Source organism: Scyliorhinus torazame, chromosome 2 (assembly GCF_047496885.1).
Source record: "Scyliorhinus torazame isolate Kashiwa2021f chromosome 2, sScyTor2.1, whole genome shotgun sequence".
NCBI lineage: Eukaryota > Metazoa > Chordata > Chondrichthyes > Carcharhiniformes > Scyliorhinidae > Scyliorhinus > Scyliorhinus torazame.
This window is the reverse complement of record NC_092708.1, coordinates 155,495,651-155,521,649: the sequence shown is the minus strand read 5'-3', so window position 1 is coordinate 155,521,649 and position 25,999 is coordinate 155,495,651.

Genomic DNA, 25,999 nt, shown 5'->3' with positions numbered 1-25,999 from the left:
TCGATCCCCTCCAAACTCGGCCACGCTACAGGCCTGCGTCACGCGGTGACCCGCTCACACCGGGGCCCCCCCATGCTATTTCTGTGGGCAAGGCCAGCACTCATGCCAGCGTTGCCCGGCCCGCTCCGCTATCTGCAACGAATGCGGAAAGAAGGAGCTATCGCGAAGTTCTACCTGGCTGGACCCAAAGGCCAGAAACAAAATTCTCATCGGGCCCAGAAATCGAACTCCTGGGACCACAGGCCCCACAACGCGGCCGCGCGGTGGCCGGACACGTCTACTTCCGATGCGTCATCGGCCTCGTGCAAATCATGGGGCGGTCATCTTGGCAGTGGCCATCTTCAAAACCCAACACGTGCGACCGACGGCGGCGGCCATTTTGCAAGTCCAATTCAACCGTGGACTCTGACTGCCCGCAGCTAGGAGCGATCACGCTCGATCAATCTTGGCCGAAGCAGCTGCGAAACTCAATGATGCAGGTTCAAATCAATGGCCATGGCACCCACTGCCTTTTTGACTCTGGGAGCATGGAGAGTTTTATCCATCTGGACATGGTAAGATGCTGCTCCCTGCGCACCTATCCCGCCTCCCAAACTATCGCCCTCGCATCTGGGTCTCATTCGGTCCAAATCACGGGGTATTATGTCGTGAACCTCACTATTCAAGGCGCCAAATACGCCCGTTTAAAACTTTATGTCCTCCCTCACCTCTGCGCCCCCCCTGCTGCTCGGTCTGGGCTTTCAGTGCAGCCACCAAAGACTGACACTGAAGTCGGCGGACCCCTGCCACCGCTCACGGTATGTAGCCTGGCGACACTCAAAGTTGCACCACCCGCCTGATGTACGGTCAATGACCACTAAAGCGAGGTTGTAGTCCAACTGAAGGCTTTAATAAGCTAGATGTTTCCCCCAGCAGCTCAGGTACAGAATGAAGGCTGCTGGGGCGGCACGGGTTCTTATACCCCGCCTAGCAGGGCGGAGCTATCATACATTTTAACCAATAGAAAGCATACAGTTTCCACCAATGGTGCTTTAGTCTATCAGGTACCGTAATACCTATAATACCACACCCCCCTCTTCGCGAACCTCACTCCCGACTGTAAGCCCGTCGCCACCAGGAGTCGGCGGTACAGTGCCCAAGATATGACTTTCATCAAGTCAGAGGTTCAGCGGCTACTAAATGAAGGGGTCATAGAGGTTTGCAACAGCCCTTGGAGGGCACAAGTACTGGTAGTCCACTCCGGAGAAAAACAACGTATGGTGGTGGACTATAGTCAGACCATAAACCGCTTTACGCAACTCGATGCGTACCCACTTCCCCGCATAGCAGAAATGGTGAACCAAATCCTCCAGTATCGAGTATTCTCCACAGTCAACCTAAAATCTGCCTATCACCAACTCCCTATCCGCCCAGAGGACCGCCCGTATACGGCTTTGAAGCAGCCAGTCGGCTCTTCCACTTCCTCAGGGTCCCTTTTGGCGTCACAAACGGAGTCTCCGTTTTCCAAAGGACAATGGATCAAATGGTGGACCAGGATGGCTTACGGGATACATACCCATACTTGGACAATGCCACCATCTGCGGCCATGACCAGCAGGAACACGACGCAAACCTGAGGAAGTTCTTCCAGACCGCTCGGGTCCTCAATCTGACATACGACAAAGAGAAATGCGTGTTCCACACAACCCGGCTAGCCATCCTCGGCTACGTCGTGGAAAATGGGGTCCTAGGCCCAGACCCCGACCGCATGCGCCCCCTTAAGGAACTTCCCCTCCCCCGTAGCCTCAAGGCACTCAAAGGGTGCCTGGGGCTCTTTTCCTATTATGCCCAGTGGGTCCCCAGATATGCGGACAAAGCCCGTCCACTCATTAAGACCACAGTTTTTCCCCTGACAGCTGAGGCTCAGTCGGCCTTCAGTCGTATTAAGGCCGATATCAAGGCCGCCATGCACACGGTGGATGAGACCATTCCCTTCCAGGTAGAAAGCGACGCATCAGACGTCGCTCTGGCTGCTACCCTCAACCAGGCGGGCAGACCAGTAGCGTTCTTCTCCCGAACCCTCACCGCCTCGGAAATTCGACACACTGCAGTCGAGAAGAAGGCACAAGCCATAGTGGAGGGCGTGCGGCACTGGAGGCCGGTAGGAGGTTCGCCCTCGTCACCGACCAACGGTCGGTCGCCTTTATGTTCGATAATGCACAACGGGGCAAAATAAAGAATGATAAAATTCTGAGGTGGAGGATCGAGCTCTCCACCTACATGTACGATATGACATATCGTCCGGGGAAGCTCAATGAGTCCCCAGTGCCCTGTCCCGCAGCACGTGCACCAACGCGCAAAAAGACCGCCTGAGGGCCATCCACGATGACCTCTGCCACCCAGGGGGTCACCCGGCTTGCCCATTTCATCAAGTCCCGCAACCTGCCTTACTCCACCGAGGAGGTCAAAGCCATGACCAAGGCTTGCCAGATCTGCGCGGAGTGCAAACCGCACTTCTACAGACCAGATAGGGCCCGCCTGGTAAAGGCCTCTGGGCCCTTTGAGCGACTAAGCGTGAACTTTAAAGGGCCCCTCCCGTCCACCAACCGCAACATTTATTTCCTCACTGTCTTCGATAAAATCTCCCGCTTCCCCTTCGCTGTCCCCTGCCCCGATATGTCCTCGGCCTCCGTAATCAAGGCACTGCACAGCATCTTCACGCTGTTTGGTTTCCCTGCTTATATCCACAGTGACCGGGGTACATCGTTCATGAGCGATGAGCTGCGTCGATATCTGCTCAACAAGGGCATCGCCTCGAGCAGAACGACGAGCTATAACCCACGAGGAAACGGGCAGGTGGAGAGGGAGAACGCAACAGTTTGGAAGGCTGTCCTTCTAGCCCTACGGTCAAGATGTCTCCCAATTGCCCGCTGGCAGAAGGTCCTACACTCCATTAGGTCGCTCCTCTGCACGGCCACGAACGAGACCCCTCACAACCGTTTGTTTGTCTTCCCCAGGAAGTCTACCTCTAGGGTCTCGCTTCCACATTGGCTGACGACTCCGGGACCAGTTCTACTCCGGAGGCACGTGAGGAGCCATAAGACAGATCCGCTAGTCGAGAGGGTCCAACTACTACACGCAAACCCTCAATACACCTACGTCGAGCACTCCGACGGCAGGCAGGACACCGTTTCCATGTGAGACCTGGCACCTGCTGGCTCGCCCACCAACACCCCCCCTTCTACAGACGCTCCCCTCCCCGCACCGGCTGTCAACTCCGACAGCACCCCCGCATAGCGCCGCCCCTCCCCCCAGCCGGCGCCGGCACCAATCACCCTAGTCACCCCGTATACCCCCCCTGCTCCAACGTGGGCAAAGGCTCAGACAACCGTTCTCCCGGATATACCACCACCGAGGACGACCGTATCCACCGCATCACCACCGGAGCTGAGAAGGTCGACACGGACAATCAGACCACCCAAAAGATTGAACATGTAATTCCACTTCACCCCCGACGCACTATGCATTTTTTTAAACAGGGGGTGAATGTGATTAATGATACCTGTATACACATGTACCTTTAATGCGTAGGCCCCTTTAAGACTGGGTTTGGAACCCTGGGGGACTCCGCCCCCATGGAACTGTATATAAGGTTACGTTAAGTGGGCAGCGTGCAGTGAGCACACTTCTCGGCAGCTGTCTGGTTCTCTGGTAATTAAAGCCTTTGACTTATCAATCTTCTCTCCTGAGTCGTAATTGAGGGTATCTCACTGAGGCTGTATGAGCTGGAGCTGCCTGAGGGGGAACCAGCAGCAGTAGGGTCTGCCACTGTGGAACAGGAGCCAGCTGGTGAGGTTGGAGAACCAGCCACCCAACAGGCTGAGGAAGAGGTGGGAAGGAGGTGCCACATTAGGCCTCGTGTATCAGCAGCGCCTGTCATTCAAGGATCTGCCGGACCAGGCATGACGCCGAGGGTGGGACCTGGGGTTTTGAGGTGGTGAGGTGGAGATGCCCATATGGCTGGTGCCACTCTGCACAACCACAGGTCACGGTGAGAGGTCAGTTGGGTGTGCATGCTGAGCAGGGGGGCTGTACAACATACCTGCCATGGGACCATGGGGGAATGGGTGAGGACACACGCTCCCAGTGGTCAGCAAGGTGACAGTCACCCTGAACCTTTACGCCACAGGGTAGTTCCAGGCACTGAGTGGGGAATTGTCTGGGATCGAGCCCACCAGGATGCCCATGCAACAGGATTCACCATCATCACCGAGATGCCTCAGGTCTAGTAAGTGACCAATGGGATGCATGTTGCCCGAAAATCACCTGCCCATGTCAGCTCGGTCTTCACAAACCGAAAGGGGTTCTATTCGATGAACGTGCAGCTGGTGTGTGACTGTGAGCTGCGCATCATGCAGGTCTGCCCCTGATACCCGGGGCAGTGTACACGGCGTTTTCACCCTGGCGCACTCGATGAATTCTGACCTCTTCGAGGGCATCCCCGGCTGAGGGATTGACTCCTGGGTGACAGAGGTTATCCGCAGTGGCCGTGACTGATGACACCTGTCCAGAGGTCACAGATTGATGCGGAGACCCGCTACAACAATGCCCGGGATCGAGCTGTGCTTCAGCATCATCAAGATGCAGTTCAGGTGCCTGGACCGCTCTGGCAGGATCTTCCAGTAAAGTGCTCAGAGAGTCTCCCACATCGTGGTGGCCTGCTGCATCCTCCACAACATTGTGCAGCAGAAGGGCGACATGCTGGAGAAGGAGGATGAACACCAGGATGGGCAGGACATGGGGCCTGGGCAGGGAGTGGAAGCCTGGGCTGCCACACACGGGACGCTCTAAAGACTTCCATGTTCACCTAGTATGACATCCCAACCCTCCCCCACAGCCCCCCGATAGTTCACCCCCGCTCATCAACATCCGCCCTGCACAACACCCCTTCCCCCAACCTCTGGGACTGCGCCACATCACTCTGTGACTGTGCCACATCAGCCAGTGACTGCACCACCTCCCTCTGGGTCTGTGCCACATCAGCCAGCGCCTAGGCAATGCCCCTGTCAGTCTGAGCCATGACGCGCTGTGACTGGGCCATGCTTGGGAGTGCTGCTACAATGTCCAGGTGGCCCTGGTACATTGCTGCCTGTGATAAGGGAGCCATATCTTAGGCCTTGGCCACCGCCCGCATAGAGTGCCCCAAGCCTTGGACATCTTGACCTAAGGCCGAAACCTTGCGGTGTTGGCCTGGGTGGCATGCATGGTCGGTACCACCTCCTGCTCTTGCAGGTGGTTGGGGTCCTCCAACTGCACCTGCAGGCGCTGGATGGTTGCCGACATCCCCTCATGTAGTCCCTGACTCTGAGACTGCATCTCCACTGTAGATTGGACTGCCCTTTCCAGAAGCCCAAAACCCATCTGGATGGCAGTTGGTCCCAGGGGTGGTGGTTGGCAGAGGGAGTGGTGACACTCAGCGGGGTCACGCTTTCTCACCTGCTGCCGACCTCCGCCTCCACGCCCGCTGCTCTGCTGCAGTGAGGGGTTTCATGTCTGGCTGGTCCCCCTCCGGTCTTTTCCCTCTCACGGTGGTTGGGGGCCAATTTCTCCTGGAGGGCGGGGGATGGAGACAGAAAACGCACAGTGCTAGACAGTTGGATACATGCAACACAGGGAGTGGGTGGCTGGCGGCATTCGTGGCCAGGGCATCCGACCATGGTGGCCGGTATGGGTGCAGGCCGCTAATGCAGGGTGGGGGTTCAGTCGCCTCCATGTGGGAGGTGGAGGTGGGAGAGTGGTGAGGTTATGGGCGTGTCTGACGGGGGTTAGTGCCAGTGACACAGCACTGGCCACTCAGCCTCACCGCTCTGAGGCGGCCGTGCAGTTTCTTACTGCACTGCTGGCCGGTCCTGGCAGTGTTGGCCACGGCGCTCACAGTATGTCCCACCTGTGCTCAGGCCCATTGAACGGCAGCGGGTGGCAACCTCCTCCCCACCCCGGAGTACAGGGTCAACCTCCTCTCCTCCACGGCATCCAGCAGTGTCTCCAGTTCCGCTTCGGTGAAACGGGATTGCTCTCCCCTTGCTGCCATCTTGTTGGCTGGGATGGTGTGTGTGGTGAGTGGAGTGCTTACATGCGGCTGCAGGTCGTTAGCCTCTCGAGTGTTGATCCCGAGTCCAGCGAATCAGACACTGCTTTTCATTGGAATCGCTCGTGCTCCACGTGGCGCTGATAGTGCCTCATTATCGGTTGAGGAATTCTCTGGGAGCGGCTCCGATTTTCCTATTGTAGAACACCACCGATTCAGTCCTGGTTTCAATGCTTTGTTTCTGAAACGGAGAATCTCACCACATGTCTTAGAATGATGCACCCACAACCAGTGCTAAACAACATTGCAAACCATGGCCTGGCTTATTTAATATTGCTTTTATAAACGTGTGAAGAATTAAAATGAAAGGTATAGGACTGGATTCTCCCAAAATGAGACGATGATCCTATGCCGGCGTAAAAACGGTAGAGTTTTACTCCCGAAAATCCTTGATAAAAGTTGGACGAATTCATAGCCCTGTAGGGTGCTAGCAGGGACATGGACTGAATCTTGCAGCTTTTGCTGCAGATATGGGCACCGACACTTCCGGGTCAGAGGCTGTGCATGCACACGGCGGCAACCTCCAGCAGCTGCGCCATGCTGCATGGAGGACTCGGACCGCGGAGCCAGACAAAATAAATAAATCGGCCGTGCGCCCAATCCTCAACCCCCGCACACTAAAACCCCGTCCGCTTATAAATCCCCCCCCGGGCTCCGATCCACTCGCCCTGCGAGCATCCCGACCGGCAATAGGCGGTTACTTCCACGCCGTCGGGAACTCAGCCAGTCGGGAGCGGAGGATCGCTGGGCTGGCCTCTGGCAATGGGCCCCCGGTCGCGCGGCGTACTCTGTGGTGACGCTGATTTTCGCTGCCCGGAGAATCGACGTACCGGTGCCAGGCCCGATTACGGCGTCAAACTGGATTCTCCGCCGCGGCCGCAATTACGGCTTCGGGCTGCGGAGAATCCAGCCCAGGAATGCTCACTCGGACTGGAATGTCAATTTATCATGATTACGTAAGCCATTTTGTTAAGTTATTTACTCTGACTGCAATCAATTTAAAGTAAAACCATGTGAGAAAATTTATGTAAAAATTAAGTAAAAAGCACATAATGAGAATGTAACAAATGTATACATAGGTTATAGTTGCTCTTTAAATATTACTTGGGTAACCAATTTAACAAAAAGCTGTGATCCACACAATAACATTCTGGTTCTTGATGAATTTTATTTTAATTTTTGTTAAATTTTACCATCTGATTTCTGAATGTCATATTTATGTATGGGAAAGTTAGACAAGGATCCAGGAGAAGTCTTGTTGAAATGACAACAGTAACACAGTACAAATAAGCACTAACCTTGCTGCCAACATCAATCACGATAGTGATTACTCTCAATTTTTGTGTTTTAATGAAGTTTTAATAGAATTTTGGTTCAGAACTACTGCCCTATGCTGATCTTGAATATTGACTTGAAAGATGTTGTTTACTTAAACACTGCAGGGCTTTCACTACACCTGTGCATCAATTGGAATAGAAATAAACAATTATTGTTCTTCAGATTAAGTTTATGGGCTGAATACTTGTTAAGGCAAAGCAAACACTGTGGTGACATTTTGTGAGGAGTGGAACGGTAAAGAGATTTGATGGAGAGTGTTGTTGCCAAGGTGATGCTAAAATGAGAACATAAGAGATCTCTGTGTGCCAAATTCTTTTCTGCTATTTTCCATCCATTACATTTTTTCTCTTTTTTCTTTCTCAATGTTTTTGTTTCCCCTATTTTTCTTCACCTTATCCATAAGACCATAAGACCATAAGACATAGGAGTGGACGTAAGGCCATTCGGCCCATCGAGTCCACTCCACCATTCAATCATGGCTGATTTCAACTCCATTTACCCGCCCTCTCTCCATAGCCCTTAATTCCTCGAGAAATCAAGAATTTATCAACTTCTGTCTTAAAGACACTCAACGTCCCGGCCACCACCGCCCTCTGTGGCAATGAATTCCACAGACCCACCACTCTCTGGCTGAAGAAATTTCTCCTCATCTCTGTTCTAAAGTGACTCCCTTTTATTCTAAGGCTGTGCCCCCGGGTCCTAGTCTCCCCTGCTAATGGAAACAACTTCCCTACGCCCACCCTATCTAAGCCATTCATTATCTTGTAAGTTTCTATTAGATCTCCTCTCAACCTCCTAAACTCCAATGATTATAATCCCAGGATCCTCAGACGTTCATCGTATGTTAGGCCTACCATTCCTGGGATCATCCGTGTGAATCTCTGCTGGACCCGCTCCAGTGCCAATATGTCCTTCCTGAGGTGTGGGGCCCAAAATTGCTCACAGTATTCTAAATGGGGCCTAACTAATGCTTTATAAAGCTTCAGAAGTACATCCCTGCTTTTATATTCCAAGCCTCTTGAGATGAATGACAACATTGCATTTGCTTTCTTAATTACGGACTCAACCTGCAAGTTTACCTTTAGAGAATCCTGGACTAGGACTCCCAAGTCCCTTTGCACTTCAGCATTATGAATGTTGTCATCGTTTAGAAAATAGTCCATGCCTCTATTCTTTTTTCCAAAGTGCAAGACCTCGCACTTGCCCACGTTGAATTTCATCAGCCATTTCTTGGACTACTCTCCTAAACTGTCTAAATCTTTCTGCAGCCTCCCCACCTCCTCCATATTACCTGCCCCTCCACCTATCTTTGTATCATCGGCAAACTTAGCCAGAATGCCCCCAGTCCCGTCATCTAGATAAGTTGTTAATATATAAAGAGAACAGCTGTGGCCCCAACACTGAACCCTGCGGGACACCACTCGTCACCGGTTGCCATTCCGAAAAAGAACCTTTTATCCCAACTCTCTGCCTTCTGCCTGACAGCCAATCGTCAATCCATGTTAGTACCTTGCCTCGAATACCATGGGCCCTTATTTTACTCAGCAGTCTCCGTGAGGCACCTTATCAAAGGCCTTTTGGAAGTCAAGATAGATAACATCCATTGGCTCTCCTTGGTCTAACCTATTTGTTATCTCTTCAAAGAACTCTAACAGGTTTGTCAGGCATGACCTCCCCTTACTAAATCCATGCTGACTTGTCCTAATCCGACCCTGCACTTCCAAGAATTTAGAAATCTCATTCTTAACGATGGATTCTAGAATCTTGCCAACAACTGAGGTTAGGCTAATTGGCCTATAATTTTCCATCTTTTGCCTTGTTCCCTTCTTGAACAGGGGGGTTACAACAGCGATTTTCCAATCCTCTGGGACTTTCCCTGACTCCAGTGACTTTTGAAAGATCATAACTAACGCCTCCACTATTTCTTCAGCTATCTCCTTTAGAACTCTAGGATGTAGTCCATCTGGGCCCGGAGATTGATCAATTTTTAGACCTCTTAGTTTCTCTAGCACTTTCTCCTTTGTGATGGCTACCATATTCAACTCTGCCCCCTGACTCTCCGGAATTGTTGGGATATTACTCATGTCTTCTACTGTGAAGACTGACGCAAAGTACTTATTTAGTTCCTCAGCTATTTCCTTGTCTCCCATCACAAAATTACCAGCGTCATTTTGGAGCGGCCCAATGTCAACTTTTGCCTCCCGTTTGTTTTTAATGTATTTAAAGAAACTTTTACTATCATTCCTAATGTTACTGGCTAGCCTACCTTCATATTTGATCCTCTCTTTCCTTATTTCTCTCTTTGTTATCCTTTGTTTGTTTTTGTAGCCTTCCCAATCTTCTGACTTCCCGCTACTCTTTGCCACATTTTCGGCTTTCTCTTTTGCTTTGATGCATTCCCTAACTTCCTTTGTCAGCCATGGCTGCCTAATGCCCCCTCTGATAACCTTTCTTTTCTTTGGGATGAACCTCTGTACTGTGTCCTCAATTACTCCCAGAAACTCCTGCCATTGCTGTTCTACTGTCTTTCCCACTAGGCTCTGCTCCCAGTCGATTTTCGTCAGTTCCTCCCTCATGCCCCTGTAGTTACCTTTATTTAACTGTAACACCTTTACATCTGATTCTACCTTCTTTCTTTCAAATTGGAGATTGAATTCTACCATATTATGATCACTGCCTCCTAAGTGCTCCCTTACTTTAAGATCTTTAATCAAGTCTGGCTCATTACATAACACTAAGTCCAGAATGGCCTGTTCCCTCGTGGGCTCCATCACAAGCTGTTCCAAAAAGCCCTCCTGTAAACATTCAATGACTTCCCTTTCTTTGGGTCCACTGGCAGCATTATTTACCCAGTCCACCTGCATATTGAATTCCCCCATGATCACTGTGACCTTGCCTTTCTGACATGCACTTTCTATTTCGTGGTGCATTTTGTGCCCCCGGTCCTGACCACTGTTAGGAGGCCTGTACATAACTCCCATTATGTTTTTTTTGCCTTTGTGGTTCCTCAAAGTTCCTGTTATCCAACAGAAAGAAAGGGGTGAACAGGTAATCTTTCTCTGCTAGTCCCTTGGGATTGAGGATGAGTTGCTTCCACTCCGGTTCAATGGATGCGGAAATGGCTATTAAGTCCAATTCACAATCTGCAGACTCTGCCAGATTTGGGGCTGGTGGCGTTGAAAGGATGGGTAAATGAGTCTTTTGGAGATTTATGCACGCTTTCTGCACCTTGACTTTGTTTCCACAGACTCCTGACCAAGACTCTTGGTGTTTCGTGCAGTCCCGAATGAGTCTTCTCCATTTTGGTCAGTCACGAACCAGAAACTCCCATGAGTCACCAGGGATCTTTGATCTCTTCAGTGATGCTTTGAGCACATCCCTAAAGCCTTTCCACTCTCCTCCTGGGAGTTTCATGTCACGACCCAGTTCCAAGTAGAGCAGTTGCTTCGGGGGTTTGCTGTTTGACATGAGAGTCACTTGTCCTGTCCAATGAAACTGTATTTGACTAATTAGTGCCTCGATGCTGGGCATGTGACCTTGGGAAAGGATGGTGCTCTTGGACTGCCATCCTTGGAGGATCTTGCAAAGGCACCACCGGTGATACTTCTCCAGAACTTTGAGATGCCTGCTTTAAATTGTCTAAATCTCCAAAGCATGTAGGAGCCCAGTAATACAGCGAGTAAGTTATATTCATCTGGATAGGGGAGTGAATTTATAACAAGAGAAAGCCAATGAAGGGAAGTAGAAAATTGCAGAAATAGAGGGAGGCAGAATCAGAGTAAGAAAAAAGACCAGAGACTGACAGGAAATAGGGTAATATATAATTTCCCAAGTTTTGAAATTTGCTAAACTGAATCAATCAGCAACTTAATGAAACTATTGCTTCAAATTTCATTGTATACGAGGAACCTTTTGCTGACTTGGCTTATCATCTAAAACCCCCAAATTTGATCCATATCATATATGATGAGCATATTCCATTACCCAGGATAGCAGTGAAATAGCTTCAACGGTTTATGATCAGTTGAATAATAGTTACTTCCTGCTAAACACCTTCTCAGTTTCACTGAAAAATCACTGGGTGGAATCTTATCCCCTCCCCCTCAGTGAATATTCTCGGTGTGTAGGATTTCCTACCCCTGGATCTGGATTCAGATGGAAGGCCGATTGTTGGCCTGCCAAGTGCCTGATGCAGTAGGACTTTTAGTGAGATAGGGCTCCTGCTGGCTTTCCAGCCAACAGTTAAGTCCCTCATCACGTCCCAAGATTCCAGTGACTGCCCATTCATTTGTATTGCACAGAATTCCAAATCTAAGCATTGTGGATTTCCTAGTCGCCTAATGTTTAATGCCTAGAATATTAAAGACTGCGTGGTGGTGCAATGTGTACCACCACAAGCACACTTCTAGCACACTACTAGCACACTTCTCAACTTCTGACACCAATTCTGTAGTGGCTGTCGCTTGAAGGGTAACACAACAGAGTAAGCTCCATCTGGCCTGGATGACCAATCGGGACTCAGACTGTGGAATCACCTCTGGGGGAGGAGTTCTCTTAAGCAAAAGGCGTTCCTGGACTAGCTGGACGTGATCGACAGCCTCGTGGCACCAGGTCGGTGATGCGACAAGGCTGTTAAATCTTGCGAGGAGCCTGAATACCCCGCGAGATCTGAGATCTCGTGCGACATCTCGATCTGGATCTCGCCCTCGCTGGGCAAGATCCAGATTTACATATTCAAGTGAGCAGTTAGGCTCACTTAAATATATCAGCGTCCATTGCTCCCGAAGCCTGGGACCAAACGCCCAGGTTAGGGAGACCTTGCCGTGGCGCCACTTAGCATTGGTCAATACAAAGATGGACCAGGTGTAATGGCACCTGCGGCATCTCCCAGGCCATCGAAGGCCCCTGGGTGGTTGGACTCTGTGCAGGGTCGTACCCTGGCTCTCCCACTGCTACCCGGGAACCTTGGAACCTCCAGCCTGACACGCTGGGTGGCACTGCTAGGCTGGAAGGGACACTGCCAGTGCGCCAGGCTGGTAGTGCCAAGGAGTCTGGGTGCCAGTTTGCCAGTGATATGGCCCATGGGCACCCTGCCCTTATGAGATGGGGTGAAGGGGGGCAAGCTCGAGAACCCCCTAACTGATAAGTCGGGGCATTGAGGGGGTCCGGAGTCCGCAGTGGAGAGTCCAAGGGGGGTTGAGATATTAAAGTGCATTTAAAAATGGCTCAGATCGTCAGTGCAGGAAATGAAGTTAAGTGCAGCCTCAGTGGGGCATTCCTTGCCGAGGTCAAAATAAACAGATTTCCGTTTGATAGCGGGCTGGTTCTCAGCACTGCAGGTGTAGAGAAACACCCCACTAAACGCACCCAAAATGGGACTTGTAACTAAATCCTTTGCTGTTCACGAATGAAATCTCTGAAAGTGCATCATTACAAATTCACATTCAGGAAGTAGGCCAGGAGCCTTCGAAACACTAAAGGGAAATCTAATGCAGGGACATAACTAGGTAACTCTCCCATCAACTTGTTCACAGAAGGTTGACTGTACAGAATTTTAGGGTAACAGATTGTGTTTGTGTTCTGGGAAAAATAAACTACCTGATGCACAATCAATACTCTTGAGACTACGAGGAGTCATATCGATTCAGCTTTAATCAGATAGAACTGTACCCAGCAGCGATGTTACAGAGGTGGAGGCTGCTGGGACGGCATCAGTTCTTATACCCCGCCTCTCAGGGCGGGGCTATGTACATTGCCCAATGGTAGACCCCGCAGTCTAGCCAATGGTCATTCCTCTCTCAGGTACTGCAATACCTGGTATTACCACATTCACCCCCTGTTAAAAAAAGAGCCAGCGGGGTGATGGCCAGTATTACTGTCGCCTTTTCATGGTAGGACCACGTATTGCAGGTACCATGCTGTCGAGGGTTGTGGAGAAAGTTCTTGTGTTGTTTATTTCTTCATGGTGCTGCAATCAGACGATCGGGCGGCCTGGTCTTCCTACTGGAGCGTCTAAGTTTCGGCGGCGATCCTGGTGAGGGCCCCGGTGGTAGTGTCTCCGGGAACATGGTGTCTTACTCCCAGGCAGTTTCGTCACCCCTAGGCGGCGCTGTAGGGTCAAAAAATGGGTAGGAGGGAGGGGTGCCTGTAGGGGGCGTCGGTGCCTGCTCCGCTCTGGGTCGGAGTTCTGGCGGCAGTACTGACCCTCCGGTCAGGTGCGGTGGTGGGGGGGGGGGGGTGGCAGTGGCTCGGGCATGCGTGGGGCTCCGGCGGGCGCCAGGTCCCGAAGGGAGACCGTATCTTGGCGTCCGTCGGGGAATGCTACGTAGGCGTACTGGGGGTTGGCATGCAGCAGGTGCACCCTCTCGACCAACTGGTCCGACTTGTGCGCCCTCGCATGTTTCCGCAGCAGGACGGGTCCACGTGTCGCTAGCCAGGTGGGGAGCGAGGTCCCAGAGGAGGACTTCCTGGGGAAAACCAGGCGACGTTCGTGAGGTGTCTGGTTTGTGGTAGTACATAGCAGCGACCGAATGGAGTGAAGGGCCTTTGGGAGGACTTCTTGCCAGCGGGAGACTGGGAGATTCCTTGGTTAGCTCATCAAAAGGGACATGGGGATTGCGAGGTGCCATTAACTCGTGCCCTTAGCTTGCCATGCAGGCAGCATGCAAACTTTCTGCGGTCAACATGTGAAGTGGCACCACTTTAAGCTTGTCTACTTAAAGCCAGCCTGCATCTCTTAAAGGGAATGTTCATTCTGGCTGGAGCAGATGTTGGAAATAGAAGACGAAAAGTAACTGCGATGCAATGTCGGGGAGAGCAATGTTCAAGGTTCACTCAGAGCTTGACATAGGATAGAGATATCTCCAGATACCATAATTGGAGCAATGCAGATATCTTACAGCTTTTGTGACTCATGCAGGTATGTTTCAGTACTACAGAATGCCCTATGGACTACGTTCAGCACTGTCATGATATGCAGACATGCAGATAATGATATACAGACAGGCACAGGCATTGAGTCAGGGTGTATGTACAGTATCACACCTCCAAGGGCAGCACGGTGGCGCAGTGGGTTAGCACTGCAGCCTCACGGCGCCAAGGTCCCAGTTTCGATCCCGGCTCTGGGTCACTGTGTGTGGAGTTTGCACATTCTCCCCGTGTTTGCATGGGTTTCGCCCCCACAACCCAAAGATGTGCAGGCTAGATGGATTGGCCACACTAAAATTGTCCCTTAATTGGAAAAAATGAATTGGGTACTCTATCACACGTCCAGCACGTGGCTAAGAGCTAGTCTGGTTCAGTCAGACAGAGTAACCACACTTAGGATAGCCATGAGTCGAACTCATAGAGAACTGTGCCAACTGTGCTAATAGTTCAATAAATCAGACTGAACTAACTTCAAGGTCTGGAGTATCTTTTGTTAAAGCTGCATCCAGTTGCAGCCTGTGTTATCCCAGAGTACATAACACAACAAGCACCTAGTGTATTCTAGAAGATCGTTTCATGGAAGGTGCTGGTTTAGCACAGGGCTAAATAGCTGGCTTTTAAAGCAGACCATGGCAGGCCAGCAGCACGGGTTCAATTCCCGCACCATCCTCCCCGAACAGGCGCCGGAATGTGGTGACTAGGGGCTTTTCACAGTAACTTCATTTTGAAGCCTACTTGTGACAATAAGCAATTTTCATTTCATTCTCATTTCATTTTGTTTTCATTTTCATTTCATTTCATTTCAATCTTGTCAGACGTTTGGGGGACACTTAATCTAACTGGTGATACCCTTGTACATGAAAGATACGAAGTAGAACACTATCAATGGTACTTACTCGACTCATGCAAAACAGTTTGATGCTCAATAAGGACATTCATCACAACCATACTTTCTAAGATACAGAGTGATGACAACTGAACTAAAGTCCACACACAATGTCAAACCCAATATGTGCTTCCAATAGTAGAAAGTCACTCTTCATGCCAATCACCACTGATTATATTATTTTTTTAAATTTAAGTACCCAATTATATTTTTCCAATGAATGGGCAATTTAGCACGGCCAATCCACATACCCTGCACATCTTTGGATTGTGGAGGTGAGACGCACACGACACGGACAGTGACCCAGGGCCAGGATCAAACCTGGGTCCTCGGCGCTGTGAGGCAGCAGTAGCAGCCACTGCGTCATCGTGCCGCTCCCGATTATATTGTTATCCACGTTAGGATCTGATCATTGATCTCTATGTATCTCCAGATGGTTAAATTGTCTTCATCAGTACAGCTTTGAGGTTGAATACCTCTCAGGTTCACACAATCGAGCTGATCACACAAAACCACAACCTCAAATCCATAGATTCAGTGCCATCACAGACGTTCATGTCTCAAGAATTATTTCTGCACTGAGAGGAAAACAGACAAGCTGATCACTCTAAGAAATGTCTCGATATGCATATTTTTGTTGTTTAGGATGATTTAATTTAAAATCAGGGGCGTCATTCTCCGACCCCCCAGCGGGTCGGAGAATGGCCGTTGGCCGCCGTGAATCCCGCCCCCACCGGTTGCCGAAGTCTCCGGCACCGGATATTCGGAGGGGGCGGGAATCGGGCCGCGCCGGTTGGCGGGCCCCCCCGCTGGATTCTCCGGCCCAGATGGGCCGAAGTCCCGCCGATAAATTGCCTGTCCCGCCGGCCTGGATCAAACCACCTTTTGAACGGCGGGACAAGGCAGCGCGGGTGGGCTCCGGGGTCCTGGGGGGGGCGGGGGGCGATCTGGCCCCGGGGGGTGCCCCCATGGTGGCCTGGCCCGCAATCGGGGTCCACCGATCCGCGGGCGGGCCTGTGCCGTGGGGGCACTCTTTCCCTTCCGCCTCCGCCACGGTCTCCACCATGGCGGAGGCGGAAGAGACTCCCTCCACTGCGCATGCGCGGGAAACTGTCAGCGGCCGCTGACGCTCCCGCGCATGCGCCGCCCCGAGATGTCATTTCCGCGCCAGCTGGCGGGGCAACAAAGGCCGTTTCGCCAGCTGGCGGGGCGGAAATTCCTCCGGCGTCGGCCTAGCCCCTCAATGTTGGGGCTCGGCCCCCAAAGATGTGGAGCATTCCGCACCTTTGGGGCGGCGCGATGCCCGTCTGATTGGCACCGTTTTGGGCGCCAGTCGGCGGACATCGCGCCGTTTCGTGAGAATTTCACCCCAGGCCTTTAGTTTTACTGGGATTAGAAAATATGTATGGTTAAATTGTTTGGTGTTTGATTATGTGTGTCTGGTATTTATTCCCTGTGTGCGATTAGTTAAGCCAGCCATGGTTCCTGAGAAAGATAAACTAAACCGTAGGCAAGCAGTTGTAAGCATGAGAGCAGATATTTTAAAACGTTGAATGAACCTCCTGCACCCATAAAACCTGCTGGATCATTTCTGTAATCTCCTGAGGCATTTGCAACGCTAGCCACTCACGATAGATTATGAATCCTGATGGACCATCAATAATAGACAAAGCGAGTTATACAACTAAATTGTGGCTTTAATACACTGAGGTGTGTGCCTGCCTGCTGCTGATCCCTCACTGGGGGCAGGGCCACAGATCAGCCAATTATATACAAAGCCCGAGGGGCGGAGCCAACAGAAGCAACAACAACAACAGTAAGTAACAATGGAACAAACAATAACAGTGAATATATATACACAGCAGTGAGTAACAGTGGAACGTGGTTCACCACATTCACCCCCTGTTAAAAAAAAGTCCAGCGGGGGTGAAGTGGACTCACAGATTGAATTTGACAGGAGCTTTTACCTTCCGCCGTGATCGCCTCAGTCCCGGCTGTGGTGTGGGCACGGGTGTCGAGACCTTCGACTCCGGGCGCGTGTCGTCTTCTTCTTCATCCCGATGAGCCGACGGAGAGGGAGACAGTGTAGGGGTGAGGGTGGTGGTAATGGTCACTGGGGAGGCTGCCGGTGCCAAGTCCCGAGGCAGCCGAGTGGTGGTGATGGTGGTAGACGGTGTAGGGGTGGGCGTGTTGGTGATAGTCGCTGGGGAACCTGCGGGCGCCAAGTCCGTGAGGGAGATTGTGTCCTGCCGCCCATCATGGTGTGCCACGTAGGCATACTGTGGGTTTGCACGAAGGAGCAGAACCCTCTCGACCAGGGGATCTGACTTATGGCTCTTCGCATGCTTCTGGAGGAGGACGGGCCCCGGGACTGTCAGCCAGGAGGGGAGCGAGACCCCTGAGGTGGACTTCCTAGGGAAGACAAACAAACGTTCGTGAGGGATCTCGTTGGTGGCAGTACACAGAAGCGACTGGATGGAGTGGAGCGCATCGGGAAGGACGTCCTGCCAGCGGGAGACTGGGAGACTTCTAGACCGTAGGGCAAGGAGGACGGCCTTCCAGACCATTGCGTTCTCCCTCTCCACCTGTCCGTTTCCCCGGGGGTTGCAGCTGGTCGTCCTGCTTGAGGCGATGCCCTTGCTAAGCAGGAACTGACGCAGCTCATCACTCATAAAAGAGGAGCCCCGATCACTTTGGACATAGGTGGGGAAACCGAACAATGTGCAGAGCCTTGATGACAGTGGCAGAGGTCATGTCAGGGCATGGGATGGCAAAGGGAAAATGGGAGTACTCGTCAACGATGTTGAGGAAGTACACGTTACGGTCATTGGAGGGAGAAGCCCTTTGAAATCGATACTGAGGCGTTCAAAGGGGAGAGAGGCCTTCACCAGGTGAGCACTGTCTGGCCGATAGAAGTGCGGTTTGCACTCCGCGTAGACTTGGCAGTGCCTGTGTGGTATTATCAGGTATTGCAGTACCCGAGAGGCTGTAGACCATTGGGTAAACCTAGGAGTTTACCAGTGGATGTTTGGTATGTGGCTCCTCCCTGACAGGCGGGGTATAAGAACCGGTGCCGTCCCAGCAGCCCTCATTCTGTACCGAAGCTGCTGGGGAACAGATCTAGTCTATTAAAGCCTTCAGTTATGTTACTACCTCATCTTTAATAGTAATTGATCGTGCATCAGCCTGGTCATGGTCCTGACCTCCTCGGTGGAGTAAGGCTGGTTGCGGGCCTTGATGAAATGGAGGAGCCTGGTGACCCCCGGGTGACAGAGGTCATTGTGGAGAGCCCGAAGACGGTCTACTTGTGCCGCGGGATAGGGCATCTGGAGGCTCATTGAGTTTCCCATGCCGATACAAGATGTCGTAGTTATAGGTGGAGAGTTCGATCCTCCACCTCAAGATCTTGTCGTTCTTGATCTCGCCCCGCTGTGTGTTATTGAACATGAAGGCAACCGACCATTGATCAGTGAGGAGAATGAATCGCCTGCCGGCCAGGTAATGCCTCCAATGTCGCACAGTTTCCACAATGGCTTGTGCTTCCTTTTCGACAGAGTCGAAAAGGAGGCACAAGCCATTGTGGAGTCTGTGCGGCACTGGAGGCATTACCTGGCCGGTAGGAGGTTCAACCTCGTTACCGACCAACGGTCGGTAGCCTTCATGTTTGATAACGCACAACGGGGCAAAATTAAAAATGATAAAATCTTGAGGTGGAGGATCAAACTTTCCACCTACACGTACGATATCAAGTATCGTCCTGGGGAGCTCAACGAGCCCCCAGATGCCCTGTCCCACGGCACGTGCGCCAACGCACAGTAGGATTGCCTGCGGGCTATCCACAATGACCTCTGTCACCTGGGGGTTACAGTTATGGGAGAGGCGTTTTCAGAACCCCAAAATGTATCATGGAGTTCAACCAACCTCTCCCTTTAATGTATTGTTGCTTTTGAAGCACACGGTGTAGTATTGCAGTTATGGACATGTGGGTTTTTAAACACAAAACAATGTTTATTCCATGAACTCATCTAAACCTTTTAAATAAACATTGGATCACTTAACACCCCTTACTTCAAAGATAACCCTGGAAATAATACAACAGTAAATAATCCCTCAAAATGTTCCTTCAAACTTCCAAAAGACTTCACCTTTAATAACAGACATGAGGTTGCATTCAAAATACTTATAGTCTCAACAGACCAGTTCTGTGTTTTCTTATTGCAGCTTTTTGCAAAACACCTCCCAGCTTTCTCCTCAAACTGGCTTTCTCCTTTTCAGCAGCTGTCATCAAAACAGCCAGGCACTTTTCAGCTGCTCTCTCAAACCAGCCAGGCACTTTTCAGCTGCTCTCTCAAACCAGCCAGGCACTTTTCAGCTTTCTTCTCAAACTGAAACTAAACTGCCAAAATGGCTGAGATAAAACCCAGCTCCACCCACACGCTGACATCACTGCATTTCTTAAAGGTATATTGCTTAAACATCCATGTCTTAAAGGCACTCTCACATGACATTACCCAGCTCGCCCACTTTATCATGTCCCGCAATCTACCTTACTCCACCAAGGAGGTCAAGGCCATGACAAGGGCTTACCAGATCTGTGCGGAGTTCAAACCGCACTTCTACAGACCTTGTAAAGGCCTCGGGGCCCTTTGAGCGACTAAGCGTGGACTTCAAAGGCCCCCTACCGTCCACCAACCACAATATCTACTTCCTAACCGTCATCGACGAGTCCTCCCTCTTCCCATTCACCATTCCCTGCCCCGACATGACTTCGGCCACCGTGATAAAGGCACTGCACAGCATCTTCACCCTGTTTGGTTTCCCCGCTTATATCCACAGCGACCGGGGTACATCGTTCATGAGCGATGAGCTGCGTCAGTATCTGCTCAGCAAGGGCATCGCCTCGAGCAGATCGACGAGCTATAACCCACGGGGAAACGGGCAGGTGGAGAGGGAGAACGCAACAGTTTGGAAGGCTGTCCTTCTGGCCCTACAGTCGAGAAGTCTCCCAACCACCTGCTGGCAGGAGGTCCTACCCGATGCCCTCCGCTCCATTAGCTTGCTCCTCTGCACGGCCACGAATGAGACCCCTCACAACCGCTTGTTTGTCTTCCCCAGAAAGTCCACCTCTGCGGTCTCGCTTCCACCTTGGCTGATGACTCCTGGACCTGTTCTTCTCCGGAGGCACGCGAGGAGCCATAAAACGGACCCTCTGGTCGAGAGGGTTCGACTGCTACATGCGAACCCCCGATACGCCTACGTCGAGCACCCCGACGGCAGGCAAGACACGGTTTCCCTCCGGGATCTGGCACCTTCTGGTTCCCCCACTACTGACGCCCCTCCCCCTCGTGCGGGACCTGGCACCCGCTGGTTCCCCCACTGATGCCCCCCCCCCCCGGGACCCCCGCCCCGTCGGTAGACACCGACCGCGCCCCCCCAAGCGCCCTCCCCCAAGCGCCCCCCCACACACCCCGCCGGCGCCAGCACCGCTACCCCCAGCCCCAGCTATTCGCCCAGCTATTCCCCCTGCAACCCGACCCCCTACCCCGACCCGGACCAAAGCTCCGACCACCGTGCTCCCGGATGTACTCTCACCAAAGACGTCCGTGTCCGCCGCACCACCGCCTGAGCTGAGAAAGTCGACGAGGACGATCTGGCCGCCGAAAAGACTAGACATGTGATTCCGCTTCACCCCCGAAGGACCTTGTGTTTTTTTTAAACAGGGGGTGAATGTGATGAATGGTTACTGTACCCTTAACACCATGTAGGTGATGCCCCTTTAAGACCGGGTTTGGAACCCTGGGGGACTCCGCCTCTCGCACCACCCACCAGGGAGCCGTATATAAGGTGACGCCCTGTGGGTGGCACTCAGTAAGCACACGTCTCGGTTACTGACTAGTTCTCTGCTTATTAAAGCCTTCATTTACCATTCTACACTTTCATGTCGTTATTGAGGATACTACACCCGGGCACTTTATCGTCTCCTCCTGGTAGCGACGGGCTTACAGTCGGGGGTGTGGTTAGCGAAGAGCGAGGGAGGGGCGACCTTAAGGGTCGCAAGGCTACAGACGGTGAGAGGGGGCAGGGGTCCACCGAACGTCAAAGTCAGGCTTCGGAGATTACACTGAAAGTCCAGTCCTAGTAACATGACAGCGCAGAGATGGGGGAGGACGTAGAGTTTGAAGTTAGCGTACTCTACGCCCTGTACCGCAAGGTTTGCGACACAATAGCCCCGGACCTGAACGGAGTGTGATCCGGAGGCTAGGGAGATAGTCTGGGACGCGGGAAAAATCCGAAGGGAGCAGTGCCTTACTATTTCCGGATGAATGAAGCTATCCGTACTCCCGGAATCGAACAGACGGGTCGACTCGTGCCCATTGACCCGGACGGCCATCATGGAGTTCTTGAGGTGATGGGGCCGGGACTGGTTGAGCATGACGGAACTGAGCTGCGGAAGATGGCTGGTCTTGTTGGTGGTAGCGGGGTGGTCCCAAGATGGCAGCCTCCATGAGTCGCACGTGGCGGGCATTGTCGAAGATGGCGTCCAAAATGGCAGCCCCCACTGGCTGCACGAGGCGGATGACGCGTCAGAAGGGGGCGGTCCCGGCAGGCAAGATGCTGTGAACTTCGGGTCGGGCCTGACAGACCTTGGCAAAGTGCCCCTTCTTACCGCACTCGTTGCAGGTCGCGTTCCGAGCAGGACAACGCTGTCTGGGGTGCTGCCCCTGGCCGCAGAAGTAGCAGTACGGCCTCCTCGGAGTTGGTGGGCTGCCGCGCGACACAGGCTTGTGACGCGCCCGGGCTGGGTGATGGCCGCGCCTCCGACGTCCACGAGGGTGCCACGTGGTCGGATGTGAAGGCATCCATGTTCTGGAACGCTACTTCCAAAGAGCTAGAGAGCTGCACAGTGTCCTTGAGGTTGAGGGTACCCCCTTCGAGCAAGCGTTATCGGATATAATTAGACCGGACACCAGCCACATAGGCGTCCTTGATTAGGAGCTCAGAGTGCTGAACTGCCATAACTGCCTGGCAGTTACAATTCCGGGCGAGTACTCGCAGGTCATGCAGGAACTCGGCCAGTGATTCACCAGGGCGCTGACGCCCTGTGACAAGGAGATGTCGAGCGAACACCTCATTCACTGCCCTCACAAACTGTCCTTTTAACAGTGCGATTGCCTCTGCGTATGAGGCCGCGTCTCTGATCAGCAGAAAGATTTTGGGGCTCACCCGGGCGTTGAGGAGATGCAGCTTGTGCACCTCGGTGAGGGCGTCGGTCGATGAGTCGAGGTAAGCCTTGAAACAGCTTAGCCAGTGCTCGAAGAGCGCAGTGGCGTTGGCTGCCTGCGGGTCAAGTTCAAGTCGGTCAGGCTTAAGAGCGGCATCCATTGTAATATCTCATGTATTAAATTGATGGACCATCAATAATAGACGAAGCGAGTTATAGAACTAAATTGTGGCTCTAATACACTGAGATGTGTGTCTGCTTGCTGCTGATCCCTCACTGGGGGCAGGGCCACAGATCAGCCAACTATATACAAAGCCCGAGGGGCGGAGCCACAGGTGGAGTCAACAGAAGCAACAACAACAACAGTAAGTAACAATGGAACAAACAATAACAGTGAATATATATACACAGCAGTGAGTAACAGTGGAACGTGGTTCACCACAAATCCTGTCATTGAACCATGTGGTTTAAACTGGTGGAGAGAGAATGGAAATGAGAAGGCAGCACAAAGTCAGCATGTTTACAATCAATCAGAGCGGGATAATCACATATCCCGATCTCTGTCCCCATTTTGGGAGTTATTCGATTTCACCCCCAATTCTCAATACTGTGCTGCAATGGCTTGTAGCTGCACTCACATCACCATATATAACGTATATGGATTAGCTATCTTGACAGTAGCTTATCAGATTGGTCAAGATACTGTAAATCACACAATTAAACTTTAAAAGACCTGAAAGAGATACAATAAAGCTTCCTTACAAGAATTAATGGACTGTTTCAAACCGCATTCTGGCGAGCAATATCAAATCACAGAAAGCAGATTAAGAGTAAAATCCATGTCAAACCACTGCTGATGCTTTGGAAGACCTTTGTTTGTAAAATTATTAACACACCGAAAGGTTAAATTATCAGCCCTTGTTATTTCAGTGTGTAATGGTCAAGGCTGGCTGAGCTAATAAATAAAATGACAAATACAAATATAGAAATTGAAATTCCAAGTGTAGGGTTCTTAAATCTTGCTGGAATCATTTATTGACCCACAATAATTACTTATCCCATTCATTGACAAACTCTTAGCTGCAAGCAGTCTTAAAAGTGTTCCCCGGTTTTTTGATCATAATGCAACTCTTTTCTTTTCAAGCAGTTCATTCATGGATATTCAATAAGAATCAAGTCAGGGCTCAATCATTTCAAGTTTTATGAATATTAAAGCACAGACAGTGTGTCATATATGAGCCCAGGTGTGCATTCTGTTCATTGAATCATATGTAAAATTTGCTTCGGCACACATTAAATATCCATAGAATCCCTACAGTGCAGAAGAAAGCCATTCAGCCCATCGAGTCAGCACAGACCCTCTGAAAGAGCACCCTACCTGGGCCCACTTCCTCCACCTATCTCCGTAACCCTACCTAACCTGCACATCTATGGACGCTAAAGGGCAATTTAGCAGAGCCGCGCCGCCTAAACTGCACACCTTTAGACTGTGGGAGGAACCCAGAGCACTCTGAGGAAACCATCGCAGACAGGGGAAGTGCAAACTCCACAAAGACTGTCACCCAAGGCCGGAATTGAACCCGGGTACCTGACGCTGTCAAGCATCAGTGCTAACCACTGTGCAATCATGCCTCCCATTCTTCTTAACAATTATGATAAACTGTTTCATAGAACATAGAACATAGAAAATAGAAAATACAGCACAGAACAGGCCCTTCGGCCCACGATGTTGTGCCGAACCTTTGTCCTAGATTAATCATAGATTATCATTGAATTTACAGTGCAGAAGGAGGCCATTCGGCCCTTTGAGTCTGCACTGGCTCTTGGAAAGAGCACCCTACCCAAACTCAACACCTCCGCCCAACACCAAGGGCAATTTAGCATAGTCAATCAATTTAGCATGGTCAATCCACCTAACCTGCACATCTTTGGACTGTGGGAGGAAACCGGAGCACCCGGAGGAAACCCATGCAGACACGGGGAGAACGTGCAGACTCTGCACAGACAGTGGCCCAAGCCGGGATCGAACCTGGGACCCTGGAGCTGTGAAGCATCTGTACTATCCATTGTGCTACAGTGCTGCCCCTTAATGTTAGTGACAATCTCCAGAAGATTCTTTGGACATTGTTAATTGCAAACCAACATTAATGTAGACCTGCCTTACTAATTGACCATTTTGTTGCAGCTTGCTCGCCGCAGAAATACAAAGTTCTTCCCTGGATCAAGCAAATTCTCTATAAATTCTACTTTATTCCATGTTGATTCTCCTTCTTAGAGTATTTACTAAAATGCATTCAAAACATTGAATTGACTGCAGATTATATGGCTGTGCAATCAAGCGAATAAATGTGGACTCCTCTTGGATAGAGCTGGGAAATGTTTTGCATTCTGCAATGAAGCCGACAATAGCTAACATTCTGCCACAAGATCCCACAAGCATTTAGTTTAGGATTACTGAGGGGGTTGCAAAATACAGTTAGTAAATTTCATAAGTACCTTCTGTAGCGAAGGAAATTTTTCATGCTAGGGAAGCAATGTGAAGTAACTGATCTAAGCAGGAAGAGGTAGTTGTCACTTATCACGTATTAACAGAGATTGCCTTGACAATCATCAGGCAGCCAACATGCTGCTGTGCAATGGAATGGAAAGGCTGAGTTCTTTGTATCAACTTTATCAGGGAAGGCACCAATTTAAAAATGCATTTTACTTGGGAGAATCCACAAAATGGGTCTAATTTAAAATAATCCCTGTAAGGGAAATAGGATGACGCTGACTTATTAGATTCCTGCACTTTGCTGTGAAAAAGTCCCAGGCACCAAGTGACGATGCAGTGGACACCACAGATGCCAAATCGTATCTGCTGACCTTCTCCTGTAAAGATTTTGCTGATTACACCTGCCGTCTTCAGCAGTCTGAAGTACCGCGAGCCAATTTTGTGTCTGTTCATAACTTCTTTCATGCCACTATTAGAGTTGCTAAATGCTACTTTATTGAAATTAAGCAGCATGTACTATCTTTCAGTCTCTGACAGCTGCTCCTTCTGGTCCCTTGCCAAAGTTGTTTCTGATCATTTCTGTCAGCCTGCTTTCCACTGATGATGCAGTTTGCAAGCTCCCTTAGAGCTGATCTTTCTTGGCTCAGTTTTTTTCCCCCTGCAGCTGTAATCTCGATGATTTTCATGTTGGCACTCCCTCCACTGTTCCATCGCATTTTATTATTATGGCCAACATTTATCTCTGCCAGGGTGGTCCTGTCCTTTGTTCTCTGGATAGGACCCGAAGACAAAACATATCCCTCATACCTTTTTGGAGTTCCGTGTCCAACGCCCTTTAAAAGAGCTGCACAAAATGTTTCCACTTATTTATCATTCGATGGGGTGTGTGGGGGGATATCTTTTTAAAGGCACCCTTCACTTTAGCTGAATTGTTGGAATTTATGGCAGAGGAAGGATACTTTAACCATCAGAATTGATGATGCCGAAGTTCAGAATCTATTCTCT